This window comes from Pezoporus wallicus, unplaced genomic scaffold (assembly GCF_028554395.1).
Source record: "Pezoporus wallicus isolate ANWC-B61680 ecotype Strahan unplaced genomic scaffold, APGP_CSIRO_Pwel_v1 contig_6274, whole genome shotgun sequence".
Classification (NCBI taxonomy): domain Eukaryota; kingdom Metazoa; phylum Chordata; class Aves; order Psittaciformes; family Psittacidae; genus Pezoporus; species Pezoporus wallicus.
This window is the reverse complement of record NW_026635738.1, coordinates 1,732,367-1,753,910: the sequence shown is the minus strand read 5'-3', so window position 1 is coordinate 1,753,910 and position 21,544 is coordinate 1,732,367. Positions and strand designations below refer to the sequence as shown.

At 48.6% G+C, this 21,544-nt stretch overlaps 1 protein-coding gene across 3 annotated transcripts in view; it reads left to right on the top strand.

Annotated features, from left to right (window-relative positions):
• LMF1 (lipase maturation factor 1) overlaps nt 1-21,544 on the top strand; it is a 175,375-nt gene that overhangs the window by 18,410 nt on the left and 135,421 nt on the right. The gene's annotated exons all lie outside the window — the stretch shown is intronic.

The window sequence follows — 21,544 nt, the reverse complement described above, 5'->3', positions numbered from 1 at the left end:
ACATGTGGGGAGATCCTGGCAGCAGGACACAGAGCATGGGCTGGTCTTATTGCTGGAGCACTTGGTTCTGCTCACGGCAGGAGATGATGGAGCCGTAGCACGAGTGACCCAGCGAGCCCTTGGGAATCCCTGCAGGGTTGAACACCCAGATGGCCAAAGGCTGCTCTTTCTTCATCCTCCTCCCATGCTGAGATGGGAGGGACGGGGCTGCTGCTGCCCGACTGTTCCTGTTCCTGGCTGATACCGTGATCTGCTGCTCCTATTTCTCGGGTAAGAGTGGGAAACTTTTCTCTCTGTCTTATTAAATCTATTTTTCAAGCTGTCACTTAACCAGGTCTAGTGACAGAGTCGGATGTTTATGTGGCCCTGGACACTTGAACTCTGGTGTTTTCAATCACAACAGCACCTTTTGCCAGCCGTTCTGAATTAAATACTCCTCGTGACCTTTTACCCTCGCCGCTCTTAAATTCATGCTTTAAAAACAGCTTAATGAGGGGTTTACTGGCCCAATTGGAAGTTTTTATTAAAACCTATTAGTGTGCTGGAGTAGCCTGCCTGAAGGAAACGATTAGCCCAAAGCAACTAAACTCCGAGCTGGCCCTTAGCCACACCAGGTTTTCTCTAAACTGTTTCCAGACCCACGTTAACCCTAACACTGCAGCCTGCATGGTATTCATATCCTCTGCTTTAATTTATAGCTTGTCTCATTCTCTCCCCAGCCTTTCTCCATGTTCACGAAAGCATTTTGTTTTAATGTAATTAGACCTGCGTTAAAGGGCAACATGCCTTCAGTCAGGCCTGACTGGTTTGGGAACCTCAATTAAGTGGAAGTGTTCCCCCAAAGTCCTCTGTTGGTTCTGCCTGGGGAAGGAGCTGCCCTCTGGACAAGGTATGGAGCCCCATTGGACAAAGCCATGATGCTCCTGGGGTCCTGGTTAAGCTTCCTATGAGGAGCATCCCAGCATGGACTCAGTGAGGCAGCTGCACTGGTGAAGCACACTGGGGTTTGAAATGAAGCTGTGTTTTCTGTGTTGACAGCCTGAGTTGGGGTTGTTCAGCCTGGGGAAGGGAAGGCTCTGGGGAGACTTCAGAGCAGCTCCCAGTGCTTAAAGGGGCCAACAGGAAATCCGGAGAGGGGCTTTTGGCATGCAGGAATAGGCCAAGAGGGAATGGATTCAAGCTGACACACGAGATTTAGAGTTAGATCAGCCATTAGGAGGAAATTCTTCCCTGTGAGGGTGCTGAGGCGCTGGCACAGGGTGCCCAGAGAAGCTGTGGCTGCCCCATCCCTGGCAGTGCTCAAGGCCAGGTTGGACACAGGGGCTTGGAGCAAGCTGCTCTAGTGGAAGGTGTCCCTGCCCGTGGCAGGGGATTGGAGCTGGAGGAGCTTTGAGGTCCCTTTGAACCCAAACCAATTTGGGATTCTGTGATCTGGAGCACACAAATGTTGGAATAATGTGCAGGAGCTGGATGGAAATCCCAGCTGGTTCTTGCCACTAACCTCCAGCTGGATCTTGCTTTGTTTGCCCTCAGTCTGTGTTTTATATTCAGAACTGGGCCAGTGGTTTTTACCCATCTTAAAATAACCTTGACAGCGCTCCTGAAGCCCTGTAGCCATTATCTTTGTGATCTTGTGCTTTTGTCTCCGTGCAGCCAAGAAAAGCAGGCCAGAGCTCCGACTTGGGAAGAAAATCGCTGTCGTGAGTCCCATGCCCCAAAAAGTGCTGAGTAACTATCAACTTTGTATGTATTCCCTCCCTATCCAAGTGCCTGGCTGCTTGTCCAGGCTTTCTGTGATAGCGCAAGGTTTTTGGAGAAGAGACTTCCAGTTCTTTAATATATATATATATATGTATGTGTGTGTATATATATATGTGTATATGTGTGTGTATATATATGTATATATATATTTGGTATATATATATGTGTATATATATTTGGTACAGCAGCTTGTCTTTATATGTCTGCTCCTCCTGAACTGAAGGAATATAACAGTACAAAACATAAAAGCTGTATTGAAGGTTTTGCTGGGGGTGTTCTTTGTTGTCTGGCTGTGGAAACCACTGTCCATGTGTTAATGGCTCGTCCCTAAATTAACGATGCATCACACACGGAATCACTGCTGTGTGTGTTGAATGCACTTGTCACGCTTTATGGCTTTTGTTGTAACCTGTAATCAGCGAAGGCAATCTGAAGAGCGAGACATGGACTGTCACTTGGAAGAGTGAGAAGGATGCCAGATTCCCCCATAATAAGATTGCAGAGAGTGAATATCAGAACTAATAGAAATAAAACAGGGAGCTGCCAATGTACCAACTAGTTGCTGTTGAAGTGACGAAGCTTTGTGTTCTGAAGCACATTTTGAGCATCATAAAGCACAAGCCAAAGAGCAGTTGGTCCCTCTCCACACCATGCGTTCCCCGAGTGTCACCTCCTGTCTGTGTTTTCCCGAGCATATGGATGCACCAACCTTGGGAGGTACCTTTTAGAAAGAATGTTTAAGGAAAAATCTGCCATTAAAGTTATTACTGTAAAGTAGCGCCTTTGATTGCGGCAATTATGCAAATAGGTTTAAGGGATAAAATACTTCTTAACAAGGATGGCTGTAAATGGTGGTGCTGGAGCAAGCGCATCGCTTCTTCAAGCAGCATCTTGCCGTGCAAGTGACTTTGTTTGAGCTGTTTACCACGTTGCCTGGATGTTGACCTGTGTAACTGATGAGCAGCCTGCGGATGTGATTCTATTTTCACTTAATACAGGAATGCAAGTGGGTGGAATGGGAACGCTGGTCTTGCAGAAACTGGGAAACCCTTTCCCTAAGCAAATTGTTTCTCCACAGCTCTTGTGACTGACTTTTGTCCTAACCTTCATAGAAAGGAAACAAACAAATGCATTTTGCAGGCAGAGATTTGCCTCAGGAAAAGGCCAGTTGGATTTGGTGACTTACAGGAGCTGCTTGGTTAAGGCTCTCGCCTTGATGTGTTGGCATTAAGTTAAATGAAATTTCCTCCAGGATTAGTTTTAAAGCAGAGAAGTTGGATCCTTGTCTCCCATAATTTGCAAGAAGTGTTGACCACAATAAGAAGGCGAGAGTCTGCTGTGAGAGGTCTAGCTCAAATTCCAGAGGGATTTCCTGTTTCATAGGAGGCCACGGAGATGCTGCGAGGGCTGGAGCAGCTCTGCGCTGGAGCCAGGCTGAGAGAGCTGGGCTGGGGCAGCCTGGAGAAGAGAAGGCTCCTGAAGGGGAGACCTTAGAGCAGCTCCAGTGCCTCCAAGGAACTACACTGTGGGTCAGTGATGATTCTGTGGATAATGACGCTCTGGTTATCCCTGCAGCATTTGTCTTTTGTCAGAAATGCCCAGAGCCGGGACAGCTCAGGCACATCTGGATCTGGAGGACCCAGACCTGGAAATGAAGTGCAGGAAGCTCAATACACCTCAAAAACTGGGGACAGTGAGGTTTATTTTTTTTTCCTGATTTTTAGTAGGAAAGACAAGCTGGGGAGGATCCAGTGAAAACAACGGATGAGCTCCATGGCAGTGTTGGCTTCAACAGGCTGACACTTCTCAGCAAGGCGCTGTTTAAACTCGCTGTGCTATCGCCAGGCTTTTGATGGGAGGAGGATGAGAGATGGGCAGCGTTGTCTTCAAGGCACGCTTCCATCCAAAGTTCAGGTCTGGCATGGGAGAGCAAGTCTTATTTTTATTTTCCTCTTTTTCTGAAGTTAAATAAACCTTGATGTGCAGAATAACGCCTGCATAACAATAATAAACTGAAGGACATCCAAGGAACTGCTGGCTTTTTTATTTTCCATTAACCACACTGTCATTTCTAACGTGTATCTGATTTATCTATGGCTGGTTAACCGTTCCAGTGCCCTTTTTCTGACCTGATATATATCACATCAAAGTTTTATGGCAGTAATTTATAGAGGATGATTACAGCTCTGAATGGACAGGTTTGGAGCGGTGTTCTTCTTGAGGATGGTGAGCCTTGTTGGGTGTTCCTGTAATAGTGTTAGGAATTCAAGAGTTGAGGTCTCAGGACTTGGCATGTGTGCAGCAAAAGGAAGTTGTGTGTGGAGCTCTGAGGAAGGTTATTGGAGTATAAGCCCGTTTTAAGGACTCCAACTCATATCAGGGTATTGTTCGTCCTTCCTTTATTCTGGATTTGATCTGGAGTGTGAAAGTTTGAATAGAAGTCCAGGACTTTGGATGCTTTCCATGAGGAATGTTTGATGAGCAGAAATGCACTGCAGCTCGGGTCAGGTTAAAGGATTGAGATCTTTTCTAATCATAGGATGTAAGAAGCTCTTTGTCTGGAGGATCAGCAGCAGATCTGCCTGTACCCTCAGTGTCTGTGCAGAATCCCAACTGCTCAAAGGCAGATGTGGAGGGAGCACTAACCATTGGAAACGGCATTTTGGAAGGAGGAGGAACCAGTGTAGTATTCCTGCTCATTCGTAGCTGGTGCTATTTTTGGCCATGCATTAAAACCCAGCATTATCCATTGACTTGGATAAGGGGCTGGTTTCAGGACACGTGTCCCAGGACGTTCTCATCTGGTACTGTCTCCTTTTGCTTGCTGGGAGGAGGAATGGTGTGGGGTTTTGTTTTCCCACCTTTTAAGTGATCGTCTGCAGGGTATTTGACTGCTCGATGCTCGATGCTGCTGAGGGCCGAAGAGGTTGATGTCTTTATGCTGGCACGGTCCCTTTTTGAAGCCTGGGTGTTTCCTCATGAGACTCGGTTTTGAAGTTAACTGCATTTGCTGTGTTCTCTCCACAGTTAAAGCCTGGTAGAAATACTGGCGTTGGGTAATGGAGTGAGAGCCAGAGGTCGAGTTTGATCTTCCTCTAAGTGCTGGACTCCTTGATCTCCCTGGAGCAGGGCACAAGCTGTCACTCCTCACTGTCGTTGCAGAAATTGATGCTCAAGTGACGGCCCACATGAATGGAGCCGTCTGTGGATTTCTTGTTAAAGTTCCTTTGTCCTAAAATGTTGGTTCCTTGGAACGGAGATTGTGGGAATGCACTGGCTTGAATGGATTTCTGCCTCAGAAAAGTCAAGTCAGCGTTTTGAAATCACTGCAGCTCTTTTTGTGGGGCTGTTTCTACACGAGAGAAGCAGTGTGAGGTGGCTCAGAGAGGTTTAATGTATAGAAATGTAGGCATCAGCTGCGTGGCTCATGACAAGAGGTGTTTGTGCAGGTGAAAACATGGAATTCTGCAGCACCTCAAAGCTGAATGAAGGTCAGATCTGTAGGTTATTAACAACCAGAGATACTGCATTTCCCTGCCTCTCCCTGGATTTAAATGTGAGCAAATGGCCTGAGTTATAGAATCCCAGACTGGTTTGGGTTGGAAGGGGCTTTAAAGCTCATCCAGTTCCATTCCCTGCCATGGACAGGGACACCTTCCACTAGAGCAGCTTGCTCCAAGTCCCTGTGTCCAACCTGGCCTCGTGTCTTGAGTCGTGTCTCAGATGCTGCATCAGGGAGCACAGCCCTGGGAGCTGCCGGTTTTCTTACTGTCCCCAGAGCCTCTTGTTTGATGTCAGGAATTTCCTGTGGCAACTGGGAGTTGAAATATCTGTTTTTTATATGATCTGTGGGCATCTTTGCACAGAAGGCAAAGCTGATGCCTCTGCTTCCTGCAGAGCGCCGTGTGCTTCATCACTGCTGTGGTGGGATGCCCTTGTTTTCCTACATACTGTCTCGGCCCTTAAGTATTGCAGATTCATGTTATCGTGTTTGATTTTAGGGGAATGCCACCTAGCCAAATGCTTCCCCCCGCCTCCTCGCTGCATCCACCATATTCCCTTGAACACTTAAAAAATGGGATTCATTTATTTATTTTTAGTCTAGAGAAATAATTTTCTCATGGCTTTCTTTTCCGTTTGGAAGCCGGGTGAAACCGCAGTGTTAAGCCATCCTCTTCCCAGTCATTTATAGGAAGTGAGCATGAGCCAAGGTACATATTTTATGTTAGTCAAAAGAGATAAGTGTCAGGATTTCAAAGTAAATTCCACCCTCCAATTTCCAGTGCTGAAATCTCTGCTGTACCTTGGCTCCCATGCTGCGATTCAGAACAGTCGGTGCTTTTATTGCAACTCTCTTGTGATTTCATATTCTTTTGGGGGCGATGCCCAAAGAGAAGGCTCCTGAAGGGGAGACCTTAGAGCAGCTCCAGTGCCTAAAGGGGCTTCAGGAAACCTGGAGAGGGGCTTGGGACAAGGGCCTGTAGGGCCAGGCCAAGGGGAATGGCTTTAACCTGCCAGAGGGGAGACTGAGATGAGCTCTTAGGCAGAAGCTCTTCCCTGGGAGGGTGCTGAGGCGCTGGCACAGGGTGCCCAGAGAAGCTGTGGCTGCCCCATCCCTGGCAGTGTTCAAGGGCAGGTTGGGCACAGGGGCTTGGAGCAAGCTGCTCTAGTGGAAGGGGTCCCTGCCCGTGGCAGGGGTTGGAGCTGGAGGAGCTTTAAGGTCCCTTCTATCTAAGCCAGTCTGTGATAATCCCTCTAGGAGAACTCGTGAATTGCAGGAAAACTGAAGGTAGGGAAGCTGTGTGCCTGGGCAGGGAAGAGGAAGGTGCATGATGCTGTGCTTTATTGTCTTGGAAATCCTTGCTCAGCAGAAGGATTCATGCCTGAAGGAGGTGGTGTCTGTCCCCAGGGCCATGTACCTGTTATGGAAGGGGACAGGCTGCATTATTGGTGGGGCTGGAGATGGTGCCACTTGCCTGGTGCGTGTTAACTGCATCTTCCACGTCCTGTTTCCCGTGACACCAGGTAGGGATAAGCCTTTCCCCATGGTGCTTCCAGGCCTTTATGTAAGGCTGCTACATAAGAGCCAGAGGTTGCTGCTCGGTTAAGGCCCAGCGCCTAAAATAACAGCGTTTTAGTGGTGGGATTTTGATCTCTATCCTATGCTTTCAGGCTATTAGGTGATTAAAGCACCATTAGAAGCAGACTGAAGAGCTCCGGGTTTTAGCGGAGCAGGTAGCTGAGGTGTGGACGTTTATGAGGTTACTTCTGTCGTGAGTTACCATTCACGATGAGCAGTTATGAGGGAGGAGATGCGGGGTGATCTGTTTTGTCTCATGCTTGCCTGAGCCACGTTGGGTCGCATCCGATGCAGCCACTAACCTCGAGCTTGGCTGGAAGAGCTGCGGGATGGAGCCCTTTGCTGCTGTGCGTAGGAAGGACAAGGAATCCCGAGCGGCTGGCTGTGGTTTTAGCTGTGCAGCCTCAGCCTCTCAACACGGGTTGCTCAACCTCCCTGGAGCTGCCTCGGGGCTGGCCTGGGCTCCGACCTGCCTGCCCAAGCCCACGCTGGGATGGCTTCCAGGGATGGGTGGGAAGCAGCGAAGGCAGGAATAGGTCCTGCTGCTGTGCAGATAAGGGCTTTTTCCCTCTGCAGAGGAGGTGTTGGGGCTAGCACGGGGTGACAGCACTTGCTCACAGTGCAGATCTGCCTGGGAGCTGAGCATTGGTTCCAAGGGGAAAAGTCACCCCGTAGTTCCCCGAGATAGGGTGGTACTTTTGTGTGGAAAGGGTGAAAGGAGAGCAAAGATGATTCCCCCCCCCCAAAAAAAAAAACAACCCAGCAAGGTGGGTAATAAGCCATGCAATAAGTAAGCAGTGAGCAATCTGGGTGCAGGGTAGGGAGGAGACATCAGGAAGGAATGGGAAAGGTGAAGGATGAGGGATAGAAAGCAATGGGGAAACGGCTCTTGTGCCTTGTTTGGGAATGCTGAGGTAATGGTGTTGTTTCCGAGCAGGGAGCTGGAGCGTGTGGCCCAGCTCTGTTTCCCTGTGTGATGTCTCTGCTCAGCCTCGCAGCTGCAGGAGAGATGCTGTCGGCGACGGGAGCACTGGGTGGCTGTAGCGATGGGATTCACTGTCACCCACTGCCACGGGGCAAAAGGGGCTTCATTTCTGCCTTTTAATGCAGTTTGGTAAACGTGAGATTCCGGGTGTGGAATAGCATCCGTGCATTGGATCTGCCCAGCTGGTCTGGGATGTCTCACCAGGAGGAAAGCACAGCGCTGAGCCAGCATCAGCGGGCTGCTCTGCTCCAATGGAGACAGAGCCCTAGGGGGGTGGGGAAGGGGGATGCCGGGGAGGTGTCCAAGGGGATAATGCAGAGCTTCTGCCCTTTGTTAAACTTGAGAATGCCACTGTTTGTCCTCTGTATTTAACTGATCGATATATTACATTCTCATTTACTTGGCAGTCTTCTTAATATGACCTCTTCTGGCTTATTCAGCTTTTCAAACAGACGTGCCTGAACTAACAGGCAGGGAGAGGAGAAGGACGCACTTTAAAGTTGAGATTCAGTGCTTTAGATTCAACTTTAAAGCTGAGCTCCAGAAAACCCAGCTAGAGGAATTGGTGTTCACATGGAAATGCATGTGCCTTCATCCGGAGGAGGTTACCTGGTGCCTGGGAAATGCCCAGGTACGATGCTGGAGCTGAGCAATGGGGAACGGCCCCGGGGTCGTGATTGCTCCAGGCTCTGGCACAGGGCAGCATCGCTCCGCACTGATTTCCCCACTCATGTGGATCTGTGGGCACAGCACAGAGATCTTTGTCCTAAAAGGCTCCAGGATTTACAGCTGTGTTGGTTGTAGAGCCCTTGGGAAGGGAGTTGGAAGGCTTTCAGGGCTAAGAGCTGTCTTCTTGCCTGTGTTCTTGCTGCAGAGTGGGTGAGGTTCAAACCAAAGTGTCATTTTGGCTTTTAAACCTACCCCCAGATAGAAAGCAAAACTAAATCCACATCCTCAGGGCTTTCTGGTGGGCTGCTGGGCCTTGTGATCAGGGCTGCAGCTCCTTCTGCGTTGTGATACAGCACAGCTCGCTGGATGACCTCCTTGCTCCCGTGTTGCAGTGCTGTGTCAGCCCTGCAGTGATTTTCATGATGTATTTTAAAAGCAAGCAGCTCAGTGCATGGATCCCCAACCACAGGGATACGGGGAGCTCCGGGATCTGCGCAGTGAAAATGGAATATCGATAGTTAAGCGGGGGAATTTGGCCAAGGCTTTCTGGCACGCAGCTTGGACAGTTGGAATAATTTATGGTAATATTTTCCCATCTGTTTGTTATTATTAGCTATGAAGCACTGAGGTTGTGCAGCCTTACCTTTCGGATTTATGTCCAGAAGGAATCACTGTACCTTTTCATGGGATACCTTTAAACTCTTAACTTATGGTTACAAGCAGCATTTTGGACTTCTCCTTTGTTGAGCTGAATGCAAAACCTCCTGACAAATGCCACTCTTTAAGGGTCAGCACTTTCTCTTTGGAAAATTATCCTGTACATTAATATCTTTCCCAAGGGATTTATTTCACTTCTGGGTTGCCAGCAGCTTCTTTTCCTGCTTGGGTTGTATATGAAAGAAAGTAGCTGGGTTTGCAGTTGTGTCCCTGCTTCAGAAAGCCACGACCTGTGCCCACATGGAAGGCAAAATAGGCTGTATTTGTACCAGCAGAAAACTGCTGTGAACTCGAGGTTCGTGTGATTGCCAAATGTAACTCCTGCTGCTGGCACCTTGAGCATGGCGTTTGTCACGCATCACTTTGGGGTCCCCCTCTGGGGATGGCAATAACTCCACAGACCACCAGGCATCACCAGAGATGCCAGGTGATTGCTAAGAGCTCCCCTCTCTGCAGATGCATCGGTTGGAAGAGGATCTGGGCTCTTCTTTTGGAACGAAGCACTTCTTCACTCCTTTAGGTCAGGTTTGCTGTGCTCCGTTCTCTTTATTTCCACATTTATAGAGACTTTAAAACCTGCTTTATCTTTGGTATCTCTACTTCTCCTGCCACGTAATCATTTAGAGCAGGACGTTGTGTCACGCAAAAACGCTGTTGATCCCTTTTAAATGGTTTTCTACACCGAGCAATGCATTTATTGTAGCATCAAAGGGAGAAGAGTAGCTTTTGTGTAGAGGAGTGGTTTTGTGTGTAGAAGTTCACTGCACATGGTACCATTTAAAATGTGCCTGGTTTATAGAGTAATTATTTGAACAAATAGCACAGGTATTTTAGGATTGCTTCTGGTTCCCGTTCCATGTTTCACATGATTTTAAGACACTTTTGCTCTCGTCCACCCGGGGCTTTATTGGTGCGAGCATAGCCCGGCCTCAGGTGGATGATAAATCACCAGGGTAAGCGGGGCTGGTGTTCAGGCTACCTTCACACGTGTTTCCAGTTTGGGAATTTCAGCCCCCAGCTTTACTGACAGGTTTCCCATTCATGATTGAAAGCTCGCATCAAAGGCTGGGCAGGGCTTTCTATTGATGAAAAAGAATGCATTCTTTGAGGGGCTGTTTTAGAGGTGTTTCCATTCCCTTGCATTAAAGCAGGGGCAGGGTGTTTTTGGGGTATGGATAACCATTTGTATGGAAACTCCCCAAGTGGTCCCTGCTATTCTGCATTTCCAGGTTGGCCTCACGTTGCCGAACGCTTAAGGAACGACGTGCTGCCTTGCTGGATCTCTCTTTGTTCTGGGGCACGTGCGTTTTCAGCCTGAATTAATAACACCGGAGAGTGAGGACAGGAAAGCCAGTGATTAATTCATAGGGCTCGTTTTAGGCACTGAAGTCATTTGGATTTCTTACAGCAGGGAGAGCCGAGCGGGCGTATGAGCCTTGTGGTCTTGGGACGTATGTGAATAGCTGCTTAAGGCCGGTTGTCACTCTCCCGGGTGAGTTTTCTTCATGTGGTTGATTTCAGTGGTTTATATCAAGACGTCAAAAGCTGCTTCTTCAAATGAGAAGCAAGAATTCCTAATGATACGGTACAGAATATCCTCACAAGTGAATTTGATGTCACCCGCATGGGAAAGCCACCACCCAGGTTGCCGGCAGCAGAGCTGTGGCTGCTCGTAGGGGCAGAGGAAAATCTTGCTCTATGTTGTGTTATCATCAAACCACCGAGTCCTTCCAATTGGCAGCTCCTCAGCACAGCTCAGGGAATGGTAACACTTATGGGAAAACATGCTGCTTTTCTTCTCCCCTCCTTTCCTTACCAGGAAGGCTCCATGGGGTTCGCAGCTGCGCTGTACAAGGGCATCGTTTTGGGGTGCTGTTGGTAGATGTTTGCTGGAATGCCCAACAGGAAGCCATGACCTGCATCAGGTCTGTGACCAGAGGTTGCACGAGCACCAGGACGTTGTTGCTGATAAAGTGGCTGTGCCAACCCTTTGGGTTTTCACCCAAGGGATGGGATGTGCAAACCCAGCCAGCCCATGAGTGGTGGCCGGGCCATGGTCAGCTGGGCTCTACTTCACAGCAAAGCAGCATGAAGGCTGCTGCATCTTTAGGAACCTGTACTGAATGTCTGTGGTCACAAATAGAGCAAAAGCTGCTTTATTTGTAGTCTGGAGAAGAGAAGGCTCAGGGGGGCCCTGATCGCTCCCTACAAGTGCCTGAGAGGAGGATGGAGCCAGGAGGGGCTGGGCTCTGCTCCCAAGGAACAAGGGATGGGACAAGAGGAAACGGCCTCAAGCTGCACCAGGGCAGGTTTAGATGGAGCTGAGGAACAATTCCTGCCCCAGAGGGTGCTCAGGCATTGGAACAGGCTGCCCAGGGCAGGGCTGCAGTCACCGTCCCTGCAAGTGTTCACACAGCGTGGAGACGAGGCCTCAGTGCCATGGGTTAGTGGTGGCCTTGGCAGTGCTGGGAATGGTTGGAGTGGGTGAGCTCAAAGGTCTTTTCCAACCTGGTTCATTCTATAATTTTATGGTTCTATAAAAATTCCTGCCCTGAACATCCCCAAGAACCCCTTTGCCATTGGTTTCAGTTTTGCAGCAGAAGCAAGCAGTGATAAATGTGTGCCAGGAGCTCTAGGAAGTAGGGAAAGGGCTGATGGCTTCAAAAATGCATTCCTGGACCCAGAAGCTGTGCCAGCTGAGCTGTTGGACAATGTAGAATGAAAGATTGCATCCCGTGAGCGTGGTGGTGGAGCTGCTTGTTTGGTTGGGTTTGCTGTTACTGTGTTTTGGGGTTTTTTTAATGATCTCTGGCTAGAGGAGAGCCGGGGCTGGATTTAGGGCTGTCTTTTTATTGCTGTGTTTTGTTGCTGACTATGGGATGTGGACATGAATAAAAATAGAACTGTGAGGCTTAAAATATTAGCTGTTGCTTCATAATGCTGCTCTGTCTGGAGCTTCAGGGTTCCTTCATGGTTCTTTCTGGCCCTATAGAGCATAGAATCATGGAATGGTTTGGGATGGAAGGGACCTTAAAGCCACCCAGTTCCAACAGTTGTCCAGACCCTGCATGTGGAGGGGGTGACAGAAATAATTAGTGTCATTAATTCCTATCAAGGGAAATTGGTTTGATGGATGGGGCAGAAAACAAGAAAGGAAGAGCCCCATGGTTCTAAACTTGCTGGTGCCACCACCGGTTCCTTCCTTCCTGCATCCCTTTGGTGCCTAATGTGGTGGTACCTGAAGTACAGTGCAAAGCCCAAAGGGCACAGGGGAGTGGGTAAACCGAGGCGATGGCACGGCCTGAAGCAGACTGTGGAGGACCAGAGACTTCCCACAGAGCATGCAGCACGTGTTTAGTCTTGTGTAGTCATTCCTGCAGAGGGCAATTACGTAGTTCCTTTGCCTTGGGTAAATACAGATTTCAGCGAGCACGAGTTTGAAGTGGATGTTGTAATTTAGGGAACACAGATCTGTATTAATTCCCTTCCCAAGATTCTCTTGATCGCTCCCTTGATACTTCTCCCATCAAATTATTCTCTTGTCAGTTGAACGTGACAGCTCAGGGCTCTTGGGAACGTTTCCTCCTGTCCCAGGTGAATTTGGGCTCGGAATCTGCATCAAAAGGGATAGCTGAGGGCAGGTTGCAGAGCTGCTGTTTCTGTGGCCATGTGTGCACAGTGCACATGAAAGGAGAAGAGGAAGCGTTCGCCCAGGACCATTTTAGGCACCAAACTTGCTGGTTTTAGGTCCTGGATGCGTTGCTGCCCTCCTTGCCATAAGGCACAGCCGTGCATGTTTTACTCCTCCTCCTCCTTCATCCTTGTCCTTTGTGCATCTTTGTGGTGGAGCCCATCCTGCCACACATGATCCCCATCCGTGTGTCCCTTGGGCGGGAGACTCCCATTGCCCTCGCTGGGCTTTTGGCAAGCTTTTCAAGGTGTATCAGGGTATGGTATGACCCGCTTCCAGGCACAGGAAATAAAGGACCTAGAAATTGTAATTTATCCTGCCCTTGTGGCGAATGGGAGTTAAGTAATTGGAATGCATTGATGCTAACCAGGATGTGTTGGTAGGTGCAGTTTCCGCTGCAGGGAAGCGTGTTCCTATTTTCATCTCTATTTCCCCTCTCCAGGTTTCCTGCAGCCCCTTCAGGCACTGGAGCTGCTCTAAGGTCTCCCCTTCAGGAGCCTTCTCTTCTCCAGGCTGACCCAGCCCAGCTCTCTCAGCCTGGCTCCAGGGCAGAGCTGCTCCAGCCCATGGAGCATCCTCATGGCCTCCCCTGCGCTCACTCAAGCAGGTCCATGTCTCTCATGTGTATTTCGGAGTTTCCTTTAAACCCATCATAACCAGTTAAAACAACCAAACTGCAGCTGTCAAAATAAATATCCCGGCTTTGTGTCGCTTTAGCTTTCTGTTTTCTTACCACTCTGAAACTTGCTTAGTCCTAAAAATGGAATCCACAGTGATTCTTCCAGTGCTGGTTCACATTAATGCGGGTCTCTGTCTCCAGCTCTTGCCAGTGCCTGAGATTTTTAGGTTTAATGGTATCTATACATGTGGTGGGGAAACAGAGTGAATGGCATCTTAATAGGAGCAATACTTAATGAAGGTCGTATGTGGCTGTTTCTCAACATAAACCTGATTTATGTTTACCCTTTTTTATCACCTCCAGTCTAAATTTCTCTTTCAGGTGCATATTATAGTTGGGTATTTACCCCCGGTGTTTCGCAGGTTGTAAGCTTTGACGTGGTGGAAGCTGCTCTAGGGCACCGCTGTGCATCCGTGTTTCATAAAGGGGGTAAAATGTTAGGACAGGCTGAGAAAAGAGCTTAAAGAAGTGACCTGAGTTCTTAAGACTCTTGTTTCTTCCTCTTCTCGGTGTATCTTGGTCAAGACCAGTGAGCAGTTTGATCACGGTGGGGAATTTCTGTGGTAGCGGGAAGGGAAGAGGCAAAATCAGGGCAATGTTTGAGGCTGGTTTACGACAAGAAGAAATAGATAAAGCTTTGTGGCTTTGCCGTGCTGTGTAGTAATTGTGACTGTTTCTGGGGGATGAGGTGAAGAGGTCATCATCTGAAACCTTGACATCAGGCCTGCAGCGTTTTACTTAGCTCTCCTCCGATGAAGATGGAGATGCAGGGTTTGGTTGGAGGTGGCTGAGCGCGGCTCCTGTGCTTGCTGCATCCTCCTTCCCTCCCTGCCTTTGAAACCCATTAACAGATTGGTTTAAAGGTGTCCAAAGGACACTTTGGCTCGTTCTCAAGATGAGTAATGATGGGAAGAACACCAGCTTTGACAGTGGGTGGCTTTGGTAAATTGTGCTTGGTACGTGGCAGCAGATTCGCCGGGGAGGTTTAATGTTTCCTGCAGACTCATCTTAACAGCTGCCCACAGATCCATTTGCTGTAGCTGAAAATAATTATGTTGAAGTAGTTCTGATTTCTGTTACTGTTTACAGTTTTCAGCCCGTTATATGATGGTTTAGTTGCTCAAGCCCTGGATTAAATGGTTGCTGATCTAGTTCATCTCTTTGTATCAACAGGGAGGTGTCAGGACTTGGAAGACGTGGTGCATAGCTCAGGTCTCTGACCATCAGCAGTTCTGCCTGTTTGTGTGTTTGCTCATCTCTTTGTACTGTGCAGGGAGAGAACAACTTCCTAACGCGGTTGACTTCTTGGCATTCATCCTGTAATTGCCAAAAACCTGTTGCTTCCTCCTACGTATCCATCGGATCCTTTAAAAATCAGATGGGTTTTGAAAGCAGCTTTTTGATTTCCTGAGTTCCGCGTTTGGTCTTCTTTCCCCCTGCTCCCTCTTTCTTCCTTTGTTCCGGGAGGTTAAAGCTGTGGGTGTTGAGGTCCCATTAGTCATTTTGGTCACTTCTGAGCTCATCAGGTTGAAAAATGCCTGCATGAAACCATTCCTGAGTTACAGCAGATTTACATCACCAGAGCTTCGTTAGAGTCAGTTTAGTGATGTAGTCCTGTTTAATTCGGCTGGGATGGAGGGGATGTCCTAAAGGACACAGCAATGTCCATTTTCTTATTTAACTGTAATCCCCAGAATCAGCTTTCACTCCAGACAGAGCAAATCCCCTTTTGGAATCAGAAAATTCCTATTATAGGTACTGCAGTGGTTTTTCTCATGCTGTCTTGTGTAAATAGTATCCTGCTTTTTTTGGTTGGTTGGTTGTGGGTTATAGTAAGGTTTTGAGTGTAAAAGATGGTTCAGGAATGTGACTGAAAGCTCCATGTGTGGGTTAAAATAGTTTCTGGTGTTTGCCGCTGCTGAAGGAAATGGGCATCTGATGATGGGTGGTGGGACCATGACCATGGCTGTTGTCATTGGTAAGAACAGCCCATTGGAAACCAGTGTGCAAAGTTGCGCTCTCCTTCTCTAGGATTCCTTTGTAGGACCTGTAGTATTTCCTCTCCTGCACTAGGCTGGCCTTTCACATTCAACCTGGCCATAACCTGCTCGTGGTCTTCTTACATCTTACCTTTGATATTACATGGTTGTTATCGCTCCTGTGATCCTTTGGGGCATTGGATGAGGATGTCTGCCTTGAGGTTAATCAACTCTGCAGCCTTTTTTCCCTGTTCAGTGTAGATACAAACTGTACTTTAAAGGCACTACGTTCAGGAAAAGTTTGGGAAGGCAGAGATTTTACATGGGAGGCCCACTCCCAACTGATGGGGAAGCCTGACGAAGGAGTCATCCCTTGGTGAGCGTTTATCAGCATCTGCAAACGCTGATGCTAAAACGCTTGCATGAGGCTAAAACGTGATCTCCCCAGGGCACTGGGAACCTCACGTGGTACAGCAGGGAGAAACTTCTCTAATATGCTTTTTATTTCAAGGCTTGCTTTCTGTCTGCTGGCAAAAGAGCTTGCCAGGTGCCTTCATGGTATTGGGTTTAATTTGTTCTTGCTTCAAGTGGACGAGTGGGGAAGGAGAGTTTAGAAATGGTGAAGAAAGGGGGCTGGTTGAGCTGTTAGGCTCAACGTTGCCATGCTACCCATGTTAACAGCTGCTAATGGTTTCTTAAGCTGCCAAAGCAGCCTGAAGAGAGATTTAACACCCAACAGACACCTGTTTTTAGCGATTTAGCTCTGCAGGCACATGGCACGGTGCTGCAGGGGTCCTGTCCATAAAGAGCAGATAAAATGTGTTCAGCAGGTTGCTTGGGAAGGTGGGAATTTGCTGGCTTTCTGCTTCAGTGTAGGGCTTTCTTGGTGGAGGGTAAGGAGGAAAAGCACAGGAAGAGGGAATGTAACCTGGAAGGGATGGCACCAAAGGGATTCTTTGGTATTTCAGACTCAGCTCTATCTTCTAAAGCCCTTGGTGTCTTTCTCTCAGGCAAAGAACCCTTGGTTGCAGCGTGCTCCTGAGGTTCAGAGTGGGAATAAGCTGCTGCTTCTTCCAGATGCTTGGAAGCTCCTGTTCCACCTCTGACAGAGTCCGTGTGCAGCAAAGCCAAGGTGCAGGATGAGATTCCCAGGAGTTTTATCCCCAGAGAGGTGTCAGAATTCCCACTGCCCGATCCCAGAACAACCTTGAGTTTCCTGGGTGAACATTTGTGCTTGTTTCCATTGGTTTTCTCCCTGCCTCTTTCTTGGTGCAGTTCATGTCCTGTAGCCACCAAAGCCAAGCAGAGTATCCCTGGAGTAGCTTTATGTGAGGTGAATTTTGGGCTTTTCCAGTCACATAGCAGGAATGTGTATAACAACTACTGACTGCTAACCAGACCCTGACTGTTGTGGTTTGGTAGGTAAGGATCCAGTCTTTGCCTTTGTTTTCCTTTGGGAATGTTCTGCTTTTGCTTGTTTTAAGCCAGACCCTCCTTACTCTGTGCACTTGGTTGTGCCATTGTGAATTGTTTTCATCTGAGCAGCGTGGGTTTCCAGAGAGAAAACTCATCAGAAGACTGTAACTGGCTTTAGCTGCGTCATGGACTTCAAAGTGGCCGGTGCAGAGAGGGTAATTGGAAACAAAATCCCTTCCAGGTTAGAATTCTTTGTCCCAGGAACCCGAGTTCCTCAGTGATGATAACATATTTTCCCTTTTGTTTCCCAAGGCGTGAGGAAACCTGGCAGTAGCTGGGCTCTGCTGGTATGTGCAGTGTATACCTGAACCTCGGCACGGGGGAATGGAGGAACCCTGGCACTGGATCCAAACCAGTGATCCATCAAGGCTTGCTTCCAGCAGTACAGAGCCATGAGAACGGAGAGCTCTGCAGCAGGCAGGTGATTGGTTTTGCAGGGAAAGCTTCCCTCTGATGCTCCTGGCAGCCAGGGATCGTTCTCTGCCTTCAGGCTCTCTTGTGTCAAGCCTCTAAAGCTGCTTTCTTCTGCTGAGAGCTGTTTGGGAGCATGCTGCTGTGCCCTGACACAACATGTACCAACAGTACTAAATGGATGTGTCACCTGGTCGTGGTGGTGTCGCTCGTCTTTGGCCTCTCCTTTCATTCTGTTCATGTTTCTGTTCCACATCTCATTTCAGTCAGTCCCTTTCATCACTTCCCATTTCATTTATGAAGTTCTCAGTGTGACCCCTGGTTTGTGGGCTGTTACAGGATGCTCCCCTATCTTTGTGGCCAGCCTAAACCCTGCTGATCTTTACCTGAATTTCCTGATGGGCATCATTGACCTTACTGCTGCTAATCTGTTAAAGAGAGATGGAATGAATCCCCCACTGATGGAGGTGAGTCCAGAGGAACTGCTGAACCTGCTGTTGGGTCGCCTTAGGGCCCCAAACCACCTCAAAATGTGCTTGCAGGAGGATGGAGGAAGCCCCAGGAAGCCGTCTTTAGGCTGTGACCCACTCCTGATGCTCACCAAGATCTGTGGCACAGGTCTTGAGGCTGTTGGCCATGTGAAGATGTTGAGGGACAGCACCAATGAGCAGCCATGCTTGCGTGTTCTTGCCGTGCTGGCCATGCTTGAGACCAGTGCCCATAAATTCATATGAACACAAGTGGAATTATTTTCCTTACTTTAAACCCGAGTAATTAAATCCAGTATCTCTGGATCCCTCAGAATGACAGCCGCCCACAGAGCTAAAAACAGGAAATCCATTAACTCCAGGAGTTAAAGAAGAAAATAAAACCCCTCCCAATTGATTCCTCTGTCACTTCAAGTTCTGCATGGAAGGAGGGCTAATTTAACGCTGCATTAACTCACTGTTATCACCCTCCTGGTACCTAAGTAGTTTCTAATGACTACCCTGGAGAGCACTTGGAAGCTTTTAAAAGTTTTTATGCTAAATTATTATATTTTTATATTCTGTGTGGTTTATACTTGAAGAACAAAAGTTATCGATAACATTGCTCCAAACCTTCCAACACCACCAAGAACTCTTCTGCTGGTGCAGAAATGGGAGGTATTAGCAGCCTGTTCTCTCTTTGGTGAAAGAGGAGTTTGAAAGACGTAATATTGGTGGTGTTTGGGGAAAATGGACATGGCAGAGTTTGACTGTGGGAAGGTAGTTTGGGTCTTGGGATTGTCGGTGCTTGGGGCAGCAGCGTGGCCTGGGGTAGGAGTGGAGGAATGTTCAAAGTTAGATTGGATGGGGCTTGGAGCAAGCTGCTCTAGTGGAAGGTGTCCCTTCCCATGGCAGGGGTTAGAGCTGGATGAGCTTTAAGGTCCCTTCCAACCCAAACCATTATGTGATGTGATACCATCAGCCCCATGATGCTCTCCCTGCTGGCTGGTGCACCCGCTCCCTGGCTCCTGTCTTCAGCGCAGGGAAAACCCATCACATTTCCACAGGGGATAGCTGAGACGTGTGAAACCTCTGTGTGTAATCCACACCCAGCTGAAACTGGTGATGATTTTGCCATGGGGTTTAGCATGGCCAGTATTTCACACTGGGGATAAAGGTATTTCTGGTTAGCTGGCAGGCACAGTGTTTAACTTGAGAGAGGATGCATTAGCAGGACACCTCAAAACGATGCGGCTCGTTTTGGGATAGCTTGGAGCTTTGCTTTCCTTTGAGGAAGTTGTTACTATGGATGTTGAAAGTTCTAATGATTTAGAGATTAACAAATATTAAAGTAAGGAAAAAAATATTTTTCATGGATGGGTTTTTTTTTCGGGGGAGGGTTTAAGGTTTTTCTTTTAGTGTTGGAGAAGAGGGCTGGGTTTGACCTGACTGCTCTCCTTTAAGGCAGGATGTCCTTATGAAAAGAAGTATTGATCTATCAGCACAGTTCTGAGCAGATCTAATTCAATCTGCATTCATTTCTGCAAGTGGGAGATGAGTGGCAGCGTGAAGGAGGAGACCCCCGTGGGGAAGGAGATGGGGATGAGCAGTGGGTGTGGAAGCAAAGAGCATCCCAGCGCCTGTGGGAATGCACCAGCAGGTCAACACCCACTTACTCAGTGTTTACTCACTGCCGGATATTGGTCCGTTTGCATCGGTTGACCCACACATGGTAGTTGCAAAGAGTATTTGGAGAGTGCAGTCCTTGGGCAGAAAACCCCATAGCCACGAGCGTGACCCTGCTGTTTTCAACAGGTGGTTAAATGCTGGCACTGGAATGAGCTCATGGCAGATTTCAGGGAGGTAGGGAGGGGAGGAGAGGCTCGGGAGCAGTTAATCTCATCCCAGGGTAGGTCGGTGCGGATTGGATATCTGCCTTGCTCTGGCTGCCGGGGTGTCTGACACCCAATATTCATAGGCAGACAGCTGCAGTGTCCGCTCCCGGCCCCGTGCGCTGCTGCAGACGGGGCTGTAAAACACGGGGACGTTGGGGAAACATTTGTCTGGGCCATGCAAACGTGCGCCCCGTAAAGTTAACGTGTCGATGGACAGAGAGGCACTGCCGGTTCCCCTTATCCCCTGCTTCCCCTGAGCTGTTTCTGCCAAGGCTGGATTTGGGGTTGGGTTTTCACCACATGATTTTTCTCGGAAAAATAGATAAATTGGAAGTGATGATCTGGAAGGTCTTTTCCAACCTGGCTGGTTCTGAGATTCTATGAAAATAAGAAACTTCAGTATCCTTGGAGCTGACTGCTCAGTGTTCGGTTCTGATGGTTTTGAGCACTTCTCTGCCTCATTGCTTTCTTCCTGAGTGTCCCTGTAGACAGAAAATGGGTCTCGGATGCAGGAAGGATGATGGCGCTGGGGCTGGGTGGGAAAGGCTTTCCTCTGGAGCCATGGACAAGCTGTGATAACTCAGCTGGGTTTTCATCAGCTATTTGATTGGTAAATAAGAAAGGTGAAGACTGGAAACCTGAAGGATATTATGGTGTATAATCTCTATTCCATTAGAAATAATACTGTAGGGAGCTGTAATGGGGCTGCTTTGGAGACAGTTCATCCCAAACTCAGGCTTTTTTCCCATAAGGAATATGGGAAAGCTCATTTTGATTGTGTTTTGCTTCTTCCCCTTCCCTGCCTTTCCTACCCCCCAGCACATCCTCCCCACTCTTCTCTTTCCCTGCCCCAGCAGAGACCTCTGGAAAACACCAAACTATGGATTTTACCCCGTGAAGCTCGGCGCACGTAACAGGCGCTGGAAGCGCGCGTGGGGCTCCGTTGGCAGTTGATTTGATTTCAGTTTTCTTCTTTTCTACCCCAAAAGAGGCCGTGGCTCCCCCCGCCTGCGCGGGGATAACAATGGGGCGCTTTGTGCCGCGCTGCAGCTGCTGAAATTTGACTAGATCCAACTGAAGAAAACAGGAGCAGGTGGGTCAACAACGTGACCCTTTCGTTCCCAGCAGTATCAGTGTGCGCCGGGGCCGGAGGGACCGGGCTGGAGGTGAGCCCCGAGGCTCAGCCTGGCCACAGGGATGCGTTGGTTGGGGTTTGGAGGATGGGAATTGCCACCTCGGGTAGCCCCGATGTCTCTGAGTGTCTCTGTCATTGATAAAATGAGGTTTACTCCTAAAGTGTCACTGTATGGATAAACTACAGGGATTGCTGTATGGATTGCTACAGGGAAAAGGCCTTTGCTCCTAAAGCGGCCAGTGCTTGTCACTTGCCTTTCCCCTCTCACATCCCTGAAGTCAGGGATCGTTTGATTCCCCCTCTACATCCCCCCAGGTTATTATTTCCTCCATGTCCATGTTTTTGTTGATATAGAGCTGTCCAGAAAGGTCAAGAATGGGAATTTCTGCAGCTTGAAGGAGGGTTTGTGCGTGGTTTGGTGGAGATGGAGGATGTGGTTGTGTTGGGCTCCTTTGCCTGGCACTGCCACATTACCAAATACATCTCATTAGCACTGCCTACTTGATAGCAAGAAGAAGAGGATAAGGATAAGGAGAAGACTACTGTTACAACTTAGCTCCATGGGTCAGCCAAGTACCAGTTCTTCCTAAGGTCTTCCC